The sequence below is a fragment of the Pongo abelii genome, chromosome 2 (genome assembly GCF_028885655.2).
Source record: "Pongo abelii isolate AG06213 chromosome 2, NHGRI_mPonAbe1-v2.0_pri, whole genome shotgun sequence".
NCBI classification, from domain to species: domain Eukaryota; kingdom Metazoa; phylum Chordata; class Mammalia; order Primates; family Hominidae; genus Pongo; species Pongo abelii.
Window position 1 is genome coordinate 153282248 of NC_085928.1, and position 15507 is coordinate 153297754.

At 43.1% G+C, this 15507-nt stretch overlaps 1 protein-coding gene across 1 annotated transcript in view; it reads right to left on the minus strand.

Moving 5' to 3' along the window:
• SLC9A9 (solute carrier family 9 member A9) overlaps positions 1–15507 on the minus strand; it is a 591979-nt gene that overhangs the window by 541377 nt on the left and 35095 nt on the right. The window lies entirely within an intron of this gene.

Consider the following 15507-nt stretch of genomic DNA (forward strand, 5'->3'; position numbering starts at 1 on the left):
AATTGTCAGGCCTCTGAGCCCAAGCTAAGCCATCATATCCCCTGAGACCTGCATGTATTAAGTCCAGATGGCCCAAAGCAAGTGAAGGATCACAAAAGAAGTGAAAATGGCCGGTTCCTGTCTTAACTGATGACATTAAACCACAAAAGAAGTGAAAATGGCCTGTTCCTGCCTTAACTGATGACATTCCACCACAAAAGAAGTGAAAATGGCCTGTTCCTGCCTTAACTGATGACATTACCTTGTGAAATTCCTTCTCCTGGCTCATCCTGGCTCAAAAGCTCCCCCACTGAACACCTCATGTCCCCTGCCCCTGCCCACCAGAGAACAACCCCCTTTGACTGTAATTTTCCATTACCTACCCAAATCCTATAAAACGGCCCCAACCATATCTCCCTTCGCTGACTCTCTTTTGGGACTCAGCCCACCTGCACCCAGGTGATTAAAAAGCTTTATTGCTCACACAAAGCCTGTTTGGTGGTCTCTTCACACAGAAGCATGTGAAATTTGGTGCCGTGACTCGGATCAGGGGACCACCCTTGGGAGATCAATCCCCTGTCCTCCTGCTCTTTGCTCTGTGAGAAAGATCCACCTACGATCTCTGGTCCTCAGACTAACCAGCCCAAGGAACATCTCACCAATTTTAAACTGGGTAAGCGGCCTCTCTTTACTCTCTTCTCCAACCTCTCACTATCCATCAACCTCTTTCGCCTTTCAATCTTGGTGCCACACTTCAATCTCTCCCATCTCTTAATTTCAGTTCCTTTCCTTTTCTGGTAGAGACAAAAGAGACACATTTTATCCATGGACCCCAAAACTCCGGCACCAGTCACGGACTCGGGAAGACAGTCTTCCCTTGGTGTTTAATCACTGTGGAGATGCCTGCCTGTTTATTCACCCATATTCCATTGGTGTCTGATCACCACAGGGACACGTGCCTTGGTCATTCACCCACATTCCATTGGTGGCAAGTCAATTGTGGGGACGCCTGCTTTGGCTTCCCAGGGCTGCTCCCCACACCCTTCTCCATGTCTCTACCCTTCTCTTTAAATTTGCATCCTTCACTATAGGCAAGCTTCCACCCTCCATTCCTCCTTCTTCTCCCTTAGCCTGTGTTCTCAAGAACTTAAAACCTCTTCAACTCTCACCTGACCTAAAATCTAAGCATCTTATTTTCTTCTGAAACACCACTTGACCCCAATACAAACTTGACAGTGGTTCCAAACAGCCAGAAAACGGCACTTTCAATTTTTCCATCCTACAAGATCTAGATAATTCTTGTCGTAAAATGGGCAAATGGTCTGAGGTGCCTAACATCCAGGCACTCTTGTACACGTCAGTCCCTCCCTAGTCTCTGTTCCCATGCAACTCATCCCAAATCTTGCTTCTTTCCCTCCCGCCTGTCCCCTCAGTCCCAACCCCAAGTGTCGCTGAGTCTTTCCAATCTTCCTTTTCTACAGACCCATCTGACCTCTCCCCTTCTCCCCAGGCTGCTCCTTGCCAGGCCGAGCCAGGTCTCAATTCTTCCTCAGCCTCCGCTCCTCCACCCTATAATCCTTTTATCACCTCCCCTCCTCACACCTGGTCCGGCTCACGTTTTTGTTCCATGACTAGTCCTCACCCACCTGCCCAGCAATTTCCTCTTAAAAAGGTGGCTGGAGCTAAAGGCATAGTCAAGGTTAATGCTCCTTTTTCTTTATCCGACCTCTCCCAAATCAGTTAGCATTTAGGCTCTTTTTCCTCAAATATAAAAACCCAGCCCAGTCCATGGCCCATTTGGCAACAATCCTTAGACGTTTTACTGCCCTAGACCCATAGGGGCCAAAAGGCCATCTTATTCTCAATATGTATTTTATTACCCAATCCTCTCCCAACATTAAATAAAGCTTCAAAAATTAAATTCCAGCCCTCACACCCCACAACAGGACTTAATTAACCTCGCCTTCAAGGTGTACAATAATAGAGTAGAGGCAGCCAAGTAGCAATGTATTTCTGAGTTGCAATTCCTTGCCTCCACTATGAGAGAAACCCCAGCCACATCTCCAGCACACAAGAACTCCAAATGCCTGAACCGCAGCTGCCAGGGGTTCTTCCAGAACCTCCTCCCCTAGGAGCTTGCTACAAGTGCTGGAAATCTGGCCACTGGGCCAAGGAATGCCCACAGACCACGATTCCTCCTAAGCCATGTCCATCTGTGCGGGACCCCATTGAAAACTGGACTGTTCAACTCACCTGGCAGCCACTCCCAGAGCCACTGGAACTCTTGCCCAAGGCTCTCTGACTGACTCCTTCCCAGATCTTCTCAGCTTAGTGGCTGAAGACTGATGCTGCCTTATCACCTCAGAAGCCCCCTAGACCATCATGGACACCGAGCTTCAGGTAACTCTCACAGTGGAGGGTAAGTCTGTACCCTTTTTAATCAATACAGAGGCTACCTACTCCACATTACCTTCTTTTCAAGGGCCTGTTTCCTTTGCTTCTGTAACTGTTGTGGGTATTGATGGCCAGGCTTCTAAACCTCTTAAAACTCCCAACTCTGGTGCCAACTTAGACAATACTCTTTTAAGCACTCCTTTTTAGTTATCCCCACCTGCCCAGCTCCCTTATTAGGTCGAGACATTTTAACTGAATTATCTGCTTCCCTGACTATTCCTGGGCTACAGCCACACCTCATTGCCTCCTTTTCCCCAGTTCAAAGCCTCCTTCGCATCCTCCCCTTGTATCTTCCTACCTTAATCCACAGGTATGGGACACCTCTACTCCCTCCTTGGTGACCAGTCTTGCACCCCTTATCATCCCATTAAAACCTAATCACCCTTACCCTGCTCAATGCCAATATCCCATCCCACAGCACGCTTTAAAAGGAGTAAAGCCTGTTATCACTTGCCTGTTACAGCATGGTCTTTTAAAGCCTACAAATTCTCCTTACAATTCCCCCATTTTACCTGTCCAAAAACCGGACAAGTCTTACAAGTTAGTTCAGGTTCTGCGCCTTATGAACCCAATTATTTTACTTATCCACCCCATGGTGCCAAACCCATATACTCTTTTGTCCTCAATACTTTCCTCCACAACTCACTGTTCCATTCTTGATCTTAAAGATGCTTTTTTCACTATTCCCCTGCACCACTCATCCGAGCCTCTCTTTGCTTTTACTTGGACTGACACTGACACCCATCAGTCCCAGCAGCTTACCTGGGCTGTGCTTCCACAAGGCTGCAGGGACAGCCCTCATTACTTCAGCCAAGCTCTTTCTCATGATTTACTTTCTTTCCACCCCTCCACTTCTCACCTTATTCAATATATTGATGACCTACTTTGTAGCCCCTCCTTTGAATCTTCCTAACAAGACACCCTCCTGCTCCTTCAACATTTATTCTCCAAAGGATATTGGGTATCCCTCTCCAAAGCTCAAATTTCTTCTCCATCCGTTACCTACCTTGGCATAATTCTTCATAAAAACACATGTGCTCTCCCTGCTGATTGTGTCCAACCGATCTCTCAAACCCCAACACCTTCTACAAAACAACAACTCCTTTCCTTCCTAGGCATGGTTGGATACTTTCACCTTTGGATACCTGGTTTTGCCATCCTAACAAACCCATTATATAAACTCACAAAAGGAAACCTAGCTGACCCCATAGACCCTAAATCCTTTCCCCACTCCTCTTTCCATTCCTTGAAGACAGCTTTAGAGACTGCTCCCAAACTAGCTCTCCCTGACTCATCCCAACCCTTTTCTTTACACACAGCTGAAATGCAGGGCTGTGCAGTTGGAATTCTTACACAAGTACCAGGACTGCGCCCTGTAGACTTTTTGTCCAAACAACTTGACCTTACAGTTTTAGACTGGCCATGATGTCTCCATGCAGTGGCTGCCACCACCCTAATACTTTTAGAGGCCCTCAAAATCACAAACTATGCTCAACTCACTCGCTACAGCTCTCGTAACTTCCCAAATCTATTTTCTTCCTCACACTTGATGCTTATACTTTCTGCTCCCCAGCTCCTTCAGTTATACTCACTCTTTGTTGAGACTCCCACAATTACCATTGTTCCTGGCCCAGACTTCAATCCGGCCTCCCACATTATTCCAGATACCACACCTGACCCCCATGACTGTATCTCTCTGATCCACCTGACATTCACCCCATTTCCCCATATTTCCTTCTTTCCTGTTCCTCACCCTGATCACATTTGGTTTATTGATGGCAGCTCCACCAGGCCTAATTGCCACTCACCAGCAAAGGCAGGCTATGCTATATATCTTCCACATCTATCATTGAGGCTACCGCTCTGCTCTACTCCACTACTTCTCAGCAAGCCAAACTCATTGCCTTAACTCGGGCCCTCACTCTTGCAAAGGGACTACATGTCAATATTTATACTGACTCTAAATATGCCTTCCATATCCTGCACCACCATGCTGTTATATAGGCTGAAAGAGGTTTCCTCACTACACAAGGGTCATACATCATTAATGTCTTTTTAATAAAAACTCTTCTCAAGGCCACTTTACTTCCAAAGGAAGCTGGAGTCATTCACTGCAAAGGCCATCAAAAGGCGTCAGGTCCCATTGCTCTAGGCAACGCTTATGCTGATAAGGTAGCTAAAGAAGCAGCTAGTGTTCCAACTTCTGTCCCTCACGGCCAGTTTTTCTCCTTCTCATCAGTCACTTCCACCTACTCCCCCACTGAAACTTCCACCTATCAATCTCTTTCCATGCAAGGCAAATGGTTCTTGGGCCAAGGAAAATATCTCCTTCTAGCCTCACAGGCCCATTCTATCCTGTCGTCATTTCATAACCTCTTCCATGTAGGTTACAAGCCGCTAGCCCACCTCTTAAAACCTCTCATTTCCTTTCCATCGTGGAAATCTATCCTCAAGGAGATCACTTCTCAGTGTTTCATCCGCTATTCTACTACCGCTCATGGATTGTTCAGGCCCCCTCCCTTCCCTACACATCAAGCTCGGGGATTTGCCCCTGCCCAGGACTGGCAAATCGACTTTACTCACATGCCTTGAGTCAGGAAACTAAAATACCTCTTGGTCTGGGTAGACACTTTCACTGGATGGGTAGAGGCATTTCCCACAGGGTCTGAGAAGGCCACCGCAGTCATTTCTTCCCTTCTGTCAGACATAATTCCTTGATTTGGCCTTCCCACCTCTATACAGTCTGATAACAGACCAGCCCTTACTAGTTAAATTACCCAAGCAGTTTCTCAGGCTCTTGGTATTCAGTGGAAACTTCATATCCCTTACCATCCTCAATCTTCAAGAAAGGTAGAATGGACTAATAGTCTTTTAAAGACACACCTCACCAAGCTCAGCCTCCAACTTAAAAAGGACTGGACAGTACTTATACCTCTTGCCCTTCTCAGAATTTGAGTCTGTCCTTGAGTTGCTACAGGGTACAGTCCATTTGAACTTTTATATGGATGCACTTTCTTACTCAGCCCCAACCTTGTCCCAGACACCAGCCCGCTAGGTGACTATCCTCCAGTCCTCCAGCAGGCTAGACAGGAAATTCACCAGGCTACTAATCTTCGATTGCCTACTCCAGATTCTCAGTCATATGAAGACACCCTAGCTGGACGATCAGTTCTTGTTAAGAATCTGACCCCTCAAACTCTACAACCTCGATGGACTGGACCCTACTTAGTCATCTATAGTACCCCAACTGCCGTCTGCCTGCAGGATCCTCCCCACTGGGTACACCATTCCAGAATAAAGCTGTGTCCATCAGACAGACAGCCTAATCCCCCCTCTTCCTCCTGGAAGTCACAAGTACTCTCCCCTACTTCCCTTAAACTCACTTGCATTTCTGAAGAACAGTAACAACCCTTATGAGCCTAATACATCCCTTCATTCTATTAGGTCTGTTCGTCCTTACCCTACTTTTTGCAACAGGGCTTTATGCAGTCACCCCCACTACTTGGACAGAGCCCCCAAAACTAGTCATCCCTACTATCTTCTGTCAAGTTTTATTCATCATTCTCTACTACTTATAAATGCCCTACTCTTGTTTACACTGCCGGTTTACACTGTTTCTCCAAGCCATCACAGCTGATATCTCCTGGTGCTATCCCCAAACTGCCACTCTTAACTCCCTCTTAGAGTGGATAGAGGATATTTGCTGGCAGGGGACCCTCCAATACTTTCACCCTGATGAAGTTCTATTCTTTACTTTTATACTCACTGTTATTCTCATTCCCATCCTTATGCCACCCTCTATCTCTCCCCAGCTATCTCCACCACACTATCAACCTTACTCACTCTCTCCTAGCCATTTCTAATCCCTCCTTAGCGAACAATTGCTGGCTTTGCATTTCCCTTTCTTCCAGTGCCTACACAGCTGTCCCCGCCTTACAGACAGACTGGGCAACATCTCCTGCCTCCCTACACCCTGAACTTCCTTTAACAGCCCTCACCTTTACCCTCCTGAAGAACTCATTTACTTTCTAGACAGGTTCAGCAAGACCTCCCCAGACATTTCACATCAGCAAGCTGCCGCCCTCCTCCACACTTACTTAAAAAACCTTTCTCCTTATATTAACTCTACTCCCCCCTTATTTGGACCCCTCACAACACAAACTACTATTCCTGTGGCTGCTCCTTTATGTATCTCTCAGCAAAGACCCACTGGAATTCCCCTGGGTAACCTTTCACCTTCCTGATGTTCCTTCACTCTTCATCTCCAAAGCCCAACTACACACATCACTGAAACGATTGGAGCCTTCCAGCTCCGTATTACAGATAAACCCTCTATCAATACTGGCAAACTTAAAAACATTAGCAGTAATTATTGCTTAGGAAGACACTTACCCTGTATTTCACTCCATCCTTGGCTACCTTCCCCTTGCTCGTCAGACTCTCCTCCCGGCCCTCTTCTTGTTTACTTACCCCCAGCCCCGTAAGTAACAGTGAAAGGTTACTCGTAGACACTCAACGTTTTCTCCTACACCATGAAAATCGAACCTCCCCCTCTACGCAGTTACCCCATCAGTCCCCATTACAACCTCTGATGGCTGCCGCCCTAGCTTGTACCTGCCCTAGGAGTCTGGGTACAAGACACCCCTTTCAGCATTCCTCCTCATCTTTTTACTTTGCATCTCCAGTTTTGCCTTGCACAAGGTCTCTTCTTCCTCTGTGGATCCTCTACCTATGTGTGTCTACCTGCTAATTGAACAGGCACATGCTCACTAGTTTTCCTTACTCCCAAAATTCAATTTGCAAATGGGACCAAAGAGCTCCCTGTTCCCCTCATGACATCGACACGACAAAAAACAGTTATTTCACTAATTCCCTTGCTTGTTGGTTTAGGACTTTCTGCCTCCACTATTGCTCTCGGTACTGGAATAGCAGGCATTTCAACCTCTGTCACGACCTTCTGTAGCCTGTCTAGTGACTTCTCTGCTAGCATCACAGACATATCACAAACTATCAGTCCTCCAGGTCCAAGTTGACTCTTCAGCTGCAGTTGTCCTCGAAAACCGCTGAGGCCTTGACTTACTGCTGAAAAAGGAGGACTTTGTATATTTTTAAATGAAGAGTGTTGTTTTTACCTAAATCAATCTGGCCTGGTGTATGACAACATAAAAAAACTCAAGGATAGAGCCCAAAAACTTGCCAACCAAGCAAGTAATTACGCTGAATCCCTTTGGGCACTCTCTAATTGGGTGTCCTGGGTCCTCCCAATTCTTAGTCCTTTAATACCTATTTTTCTCCTTTTATTTGGACCTTGTATCTTCCATTTAGTTTCTCAATTCATCCAAAAGGGTATCCAGGCCATCACCAATCATTCTATACGACAAATCCTCCTTCTAACAACCCCACAATATCACCCCTTACCACAAAATCCTCCTTCAACTTGACCTCTTTCACTCTAGGTTCCCACACTGCCCCTAATCCCACTGGAAGCAGCCCTGAGAAACATCGCCCATTATCTCTCCATGCCACCCCCCAAAAAAATTTTTGCTGCCCCAACACTTCAATACTATTTTATGTTATTTTTCTTATTAATATAAGAAGGCAGGAATGTCAGGCCTCTGAGCCCAAGCTAAGCCATCTTATCCCCTGTGACCTTCACTTACACGTCCAGATGGCCTGAAGCAAGTGAAGAATCACAAAAGAAGTGAAAATGGCCGGTTCCTGCCTTAACTGATGACATTCCACCACAAAAGAGGTGAAAATGGCCTGTTCCTGCCTTAACTGATGACATTACCTTGTGAAATTCCTTCTCCTGGCTCATCCTGGCTCAAAAGCTCCCCCACTGAGCACCTTGTGTCCCCTGCCCCTGCGTGCCAGAGAACAACGCCCTTTGACTAATTTTCCATTACCTACCCAAATCCTGTAAAACGGCCCCACCCCATCTCCCTTCACTAACTCTCTTTTCAGACTCAGCCCACCTGCACCCAAGTGATTAAAAAGCTTTATTGCTCACACAAAGCCTGTTTGGTGGTCTCTTCACAGAGACGCGAGTGAAAGAAATGATGTAGAAATTCTTGAATCCAATATCTATCTGCTTTTTGCTAGGTAATCTGAAAATAAAAACTCACTGATCTCTAACACTTTCCTGGACTTATTATCTTATTTCCCTACTTCTCTTTATCCTTTATTCTTTTCCCTCCCTCTTCCCACATCCCCTACCCCCTGTCCCCCACCCACACACACAGGCATTCATTATTTTACCACTAAGGGCTTCTCACCATTAGACTCCTCATCAAAATCAAATGTATGGGTTTCACAGCTCTAATTTACAATTTTCTTCCCCTTTTATGCCTGAATTCTTACTCATCTCTCAAGCTGCCTCTCAAAAGTTACTTCCGTGTGATATCTGCCTGATTTGCCATTCCAAACCGGCCACTCTCTGTTCTGTGCTTTTTAGCACTTTGGCCCCTCTTTTGTGGCATCTGTGTTTCATTGCATACTTTGATGATTATTGGTTTATATTTGACTGTTTCTCCTATTAAATTGGGATCGTATCAAGGATCACAGTGATGCCTTAGTCTGCATTGCCCTCTCCTCTGCCAGTGCCTAGCAAATTGCTCAATATATATTTGCTTAACTGGAAAAAAAAAACTTACTTTTGAGAGTCAAATGTATTAAAATGGAATGAATTACACCCGCATCACAGGTGAGGATTTTTTAATTAAAAATTTTAAAAAGCCAAAAGACAAACTTTGCATATTTTTACTCATTTCTGTAGCTAAAAATTGAAACAACTGAACTCATGGAGAGAAAGAGTAAGTAGATGATGGTTATCAGAGGCTGGGAACGGTATTATGTCGTGGTGGTGGAGGCAAGTGGGGATTGTGAATGGGCACAAACATAGTTATATAGAATGAATAAGATCTAGTATTTGAGAGCACAACAAGGTATGTATAGTCAACAATAACTTACTGTACATTTAAAAATAACTAAAAGTATGATTGGAATGTGTATAGCACAAAGAAATAACAAATGCTTGAGGAGATGGATACCTTCACCACTAAAATTTTTAAAAGCCTCTCTTGGCTTCATGTTTTACTCTGGGCCTGTTTGAGCATTGTCAGAGCCTCCCTTCACCCTTCCTCATACTGGCTCTCCAAGGAAGTGAAATTTGAGCTGAGATCCAAAGGCAGAAATGTGACCGAAACAGGAGATGAGTGGAGGAAACAGGATCCCAGCCAGAGCATAACACGCACAGAGATCTGAGGCAGAAAACAGTTGTGTGTAGGCTGGGTGCAGTGGCTCATGCCTGTAATCCCAGCACTTTGGGAGGCTAAGGAGCGTGGATCACTTGAGGTCAGAAGTTCAAGACCAGCCTGGCCAACATGGTGAAACATTGGTTTTAAATATAGGATGAGCAGATCATCATTTTCAGCTTCTGAGTTGATTGTTGCAGTCCAAAAAGATTTTTTACTCAGGTTTCTGAATGAGCCAGTATATCAAAAGAAATGGTGGAGTGGGCAAAGGCCATAGCATGGGGCCTCACTGACCTCTGGCTTTTAATATATGAAAACTGAGGCACTAAGGAGAAAAACAAACCATTTTATTTCATGATCTATGTTCCTTCTGTTATATAAATTACTTGGAGTAGTGTTTAAGGGCATGGACACTCAGAGCCAAGCTTCCTGGGTTCAAATCCGTCTCTACTAAAAATACAAAAATTAGCTGGGTGTGGTGGCTCATGCCTGTAATCCCAGCTACTTGGGAGGCTGAGGCAGGAGAATCACTTGATCCTGGGAGGCAGAGGTTGCAGTAAGCCGAGATGGCACCATTGCACTCCAGCCTGGGCAACAGAATGAGACTCTGTCTTTAAAAAAGAAAAAAGAAAAGAAAAGAGCTGTGTGTGTTCAGAAACCCAAAGGCCAGAGGGGCTGGGTGGAGTGGGCAAAGGCCATAGCATGCGGAGATGGGGCTGAAGAAGACCCAGGTGGAATTGGGCAGTGCTGGGAGGCGATCCCAAATGGAGAAGGTGCCGGTAGAGGGCTGGGAGGGGATGAGAGACCATCTCAATGCTTTAAAAAAGTCACTTGGGTGGTTTCTGCAGAATCCCGGTGAGAGAGGATGGTGGCCTGGAGTTGGGAAGAGAAGGCAGTACCCAAGTATACTGGGGAGGCAGAATGAGCAGTCAACAAGTTAGGTGTTGAGGGTAACAGGAAAGGGAGAAATCGCTTCTAGGTTTTTTGCTTAGGTAGTAAGAAAGCCTAAGGTCAAATGCCCGCTAAATCGTAGCTGCTCATTAAACGTTGGTTTCCTCTCACTAGCACATATTCCACATGTCTAGAAAAATTGTATTACTTACATTTATGAATCAGACATGATTAAACTCCAGCCATTTCTTTTGTTTTACTGGCTTATTCAGAAACCTGAGTAAAAAAACTTTTTGGACTGCAACAATCAACTCAGAAGCTGAAAACGATGATCTGCTCATCCTATATTTAAAACCAATATATTACATTAATTTATTTTCAGAAAATCAATCTAATTCTACTAGATTTTGTATTTTATAATTGATTCTGGGCCCTTAGTACATTTGACTTTTGGCGTACAAAGCTTTTAATTATCTTTTGAAGAGAAGCACCAATGTTTTGATTCTGTTTTTACCTCACTGACCTCTGGCTTTTAATATATGAAAACTGAGGCACTAAGGAGAAAAACAAATCATTTCATTTCATGATCTAAGTTCCTTCTGTTATATAAACTATTTGGAGTAGTGTTTAAGGGCATGGACACTCAGAGCCAAGCTTCCTGGGTTCACATCCTAAGCTCCTTGACTTGGACAGCTATTTAACCTCTCTGTCCTTCAGTTTTCTCATCTTTACAATGGACATAATAGTGTGGTACCTAATTCTAAGATGGTTATAAAAATTAAATGAATTAATATTTGTAAAGCCCTCGAAGCATTGCCTGACATCTAGTAAGCACATTTTATTTATTACAAAAGAAAATAAAATATTTGAACGAATATTTTCAAATCATAGCATTTGAAGAAACTGCCTATTGTCAGAAACTCCTAAAGGTTACACAACTGTGCAAAATTTGAAGAAAGATCTTAATTTTTCATTTAAGTTTGTTCCCTTTCTAAGAGTATCAGGAACACCATTATTGATCTATTTTTATGAGGCTTCTTTGAGAATATATCAATGCATATTTGAAAGTTTTTAGCATAGAGATGTATTTCTGAATGCATGAGGAATGAAGCAGTGCAGCTGTGATCATCTGGAAGAGAGAAACACAGTGGTACAACCTCCTGGACAGAAAATCCCTTGCCTCAGCAGTTTTTCTGCAAAAATCGGGTTAATCACTCAACCAGAACATTTCAATAATGAAAATGCCCCATTCCCTGCATGCAGGTTAACTAATATGCTATTGAATTATATTTTCTGGAGCAGCCAGATGAAACTGGCAGGCTGAGAATGGCATGCAGCGTGCGAGGATTTATTTGTGTATACAAAACAGATTTGTGTTCTTTTCAGACTTGCTGTAAGCTTACGAACTGCTAAATCAGAGTTCTGGGAGTAACTCCAAACCCAGACAATTTCTCAGAAATGGCTGGATCTGCTGCTGTACTAACCTCCAGATGGGAATTCCACATGTCATTCTCCCCAGACTTTGTGTTCAAATCGTGGCCTTGGAGGTGGGGCTGTTTTTAAGGCCCAAACAGTTAAAAAGAAATTATTGTAACATGAAGAGAAAAAATCCAAGTGAGGGATGGGTGACAAGAGCAGAAAGCTAAAAATGTTCCAGCTTAAGCCTTTCATTAGTCTTTTAAGATACAAATCTTACAGACAAGCACTGCCTAATAGAACTTTTTGTGATGGTGGAAATGTTCTTTCCTTGTACTATACAATATGGTGGCCACTAGCCACATGAGCCATTGAGCACTTGAACAGTAGCTAGTGCAACTGAGGGACTGAATTTTTAATTTTAACACTGGTGGCTAGTGGCAAATGGAGAGTACATTTACAGATGGTTACTAGAATTTAAAATTTATACTATTTCCTTTTTAGGTGTTCTATCATACTACAAAAGGTGTGACTAATTTGGAGCAACAGACCTCCAACTCTGAGATGGAAACATTATGTATGTCTTATGAAAACAGTGAGATTTTTAAATATTAAAGTTCAATTCTTAAAGATAAAATGGGAGAGAGAAAAATATCAATATGTTCACGAGGATGCAGCAAATTTTAAATGTTATCTCATATGTACACCAGTATTTGGCTAGCAATGGCCCAGACATATATTTACAGAGATAATCAACTTGAACACTTCCCAGAGTGGAAAGGATATGTACCAAGTTAATTTCCAAGTTCATCAGAAGGTTATAGATATAAAATTCTGTGTGGGTCTGAGTATTAAGGAATCCATTGACTCAATATGACTTATCTGGGAAGAAATATCAGTGTTCCACTGAACTACTAAATAAATAATCACTAAAACGACCATCCTAGTGAGGGATTGTGATTTATGTAGTATATTCCTTCCAAAGAGGTCTTTTAAAAACATTGTTTCATCAGTTCTGACAACATTCTCAAGTGGTAGCTGGCAAATGCAGTTATCCCCATTTTCCAGAGACAGGAGAATAAATTAATGGCTTACCCAGCGTCAATCAATAAGACAGGACTATCACTGGGAATTGGATATATATGCATGGGCAAACAAAATGTGTGCTTTCCAAGGAAACACGAGGCTAACATAACCATTTTAAGCAAGATTTAGGAGTGTTTCAGAGAAGTTGGAACTAAGAAGTAGGCTTTTGCTATTTTGCAATTGCTGATTTTTTTTAAGTGGTTAACAATAATGTGTTAATCATCTTCAATGCTTTAGTCATTAAAAATTTAACAACCCTCTTTTTGCTGCGAAGCACTTGAAGATATATTATAGAGAGACTGACTCCATGAAGGTTATAGTCCAAGAAAGGGAAGACGCTGTATAATTGCATCTAAGGCGCTGGGATGAGCTGTAATTCAGAGTTTTCTATGACAGGGACACCATTCTGGGCTTGCTGATCCCCCAGGAAATTTTGATGTTGAAGCAGCATATGAGTTGGATTTTGAAGAATGGGTAAGAGTCTATTTGTGGGGCATTGAGATGCAGAATCATGCTCTCCTGCCTGCCCCGGGGGCAGTGGACCAGAGTTCCCCAAACCACAGAGAACACCGGTAGCTTCTTGGGGTTTCAGTTACAGTTGGTAGCAAGGAATTTAAAATATTAAAATAAATGCAGATATATGAAAAAGTGAAACTAAAAATCTGTATCCATTTTTAATACAAATAGGAGACTTCAAAGGAAACCTCATGGCTCAGGCAGCTTTGGGTCACACTTACGGACAGCTCAAGTGTGTGCATTTCTTTTCCTCTGCCTTAAGTTATGCTTTGGTTTGAGAAGCACCAGAGTGAGAGAAAAAAGAATACTCTCAGAATACCTAATGAAAATATACCGCCTACTAGTTAGATGACCTTGGTCTATTTACTTAACCTCTCTGAGCCTCAGTTTCCTTATTTGTACTATGGGCATGAAAATGCCTGCTTCCTAGAGTTGCTTCTGAGGATTATATGTAATAATGAATTTAAAGGGTTCTGCTTGGTACCCAGCCCTATTTTTCAAGAAGTGTTTACTGGCCTGGCGCAGTGGCTCACACCTATAATCCCAGTACTTTGGGAGGCCGATGTGGGTGGATCATTTGAGGCCAGGAGTTCGAGACCAGCCTGGCCAACATGGCAAAAAAATGGCCTCCGGTTAAAAAAAACAAAAAAACAAAAAAATTAGCCAGGCACAGTGGCACATGCCTGTAATCCCAGCTACTCTGGAGTCTAAGACACGAGAATCGCATGAACCCCAGAGGCAGAGGTTGCAGTGAGCCAGGATTGCATCACCGCACTCCAGGCTGGGCGACAGAGAGAGATCTTGTCTAAAAAAAAAAGAAAAGAAAGAAAAAAAGTAAAGAAGTGTTCACTAGATCTGAATCTAAATGAAATAAAATATTGAAGCAATGGTTTGAGAATATGAGGCACAAGGAACACTTGGGGAACAAAATAGACAACGTTGGGTTCCTAAGGAATAGAGGGGAAGGTAAAGTCCAACAGGAGGATACAACCAAGATTGTGGGCCTCTCTCAGATCCACTGGATTTAAACTATATTTACTCAAACCTGTTGAACTACTTTACACAAGCAGAATTAAATAATAAAATGGCTACTGGGAGTATACTTTGTATTACTCCTAAGAAGGGTAACTTGGTAATAGCTATCAAAATGTTAACTGTTGATACCATTTGATTCAGCAACACCTCACCTGAGAATTTATCCTGCAGATATGCTTGCACATGTGTGGAATAATACAATTACAAGAGTATTTATTGCAGATGAAATAATGGAAAAAACAAAGCATTGAGGATGATTGGACCATGGACTAGTTAAATAAATTATGATATAATTCATAAAATGCACCTGTTAAAAAAGCTGAGGAAACTGCTCGCCTGTGAAATAATGTGGCTGTGCTCAAAAATGTATTGTCAAGTCAAAAGAGCAAGGTGCAGAATGGCATGTCTGGCATGCATAACAGAAAGCACTATGGCCTCACAACACCCATTTCCTTTTTGTCCTGGTCAGACATGTAGACTACATTTCCTTGTAGTCAGGTGGGACCATATGACTGAGTTCAGGCCAACTGAATATGGACGGAAATAATATTTATCACTTCCTAGTCCCTAAAAATCCCCCAGATTTTCCATGCTTTCTTTCCTTCCTTCCTTTTTCAGCTCATGTAGAGCATTCGGCAGCAGTTATGAATCCCTAGAGACTAACAGAGAGACTAGATTAAAGGAAGTCAGAGCCATTAATTGCTCCAGGAGAGGAACACAGTGCCCCATCATTGACCCAAAAAGCCACACTGGATTGAGACATACACAAGAAATAAACATTTACTACATTAAGCTGCTGAGATTTGATGGTATTTTATTAAAGCATTTGGCATATCTTGTGATTTGTGTTTTTTTTTCAGAGAAGGACATGAAATAT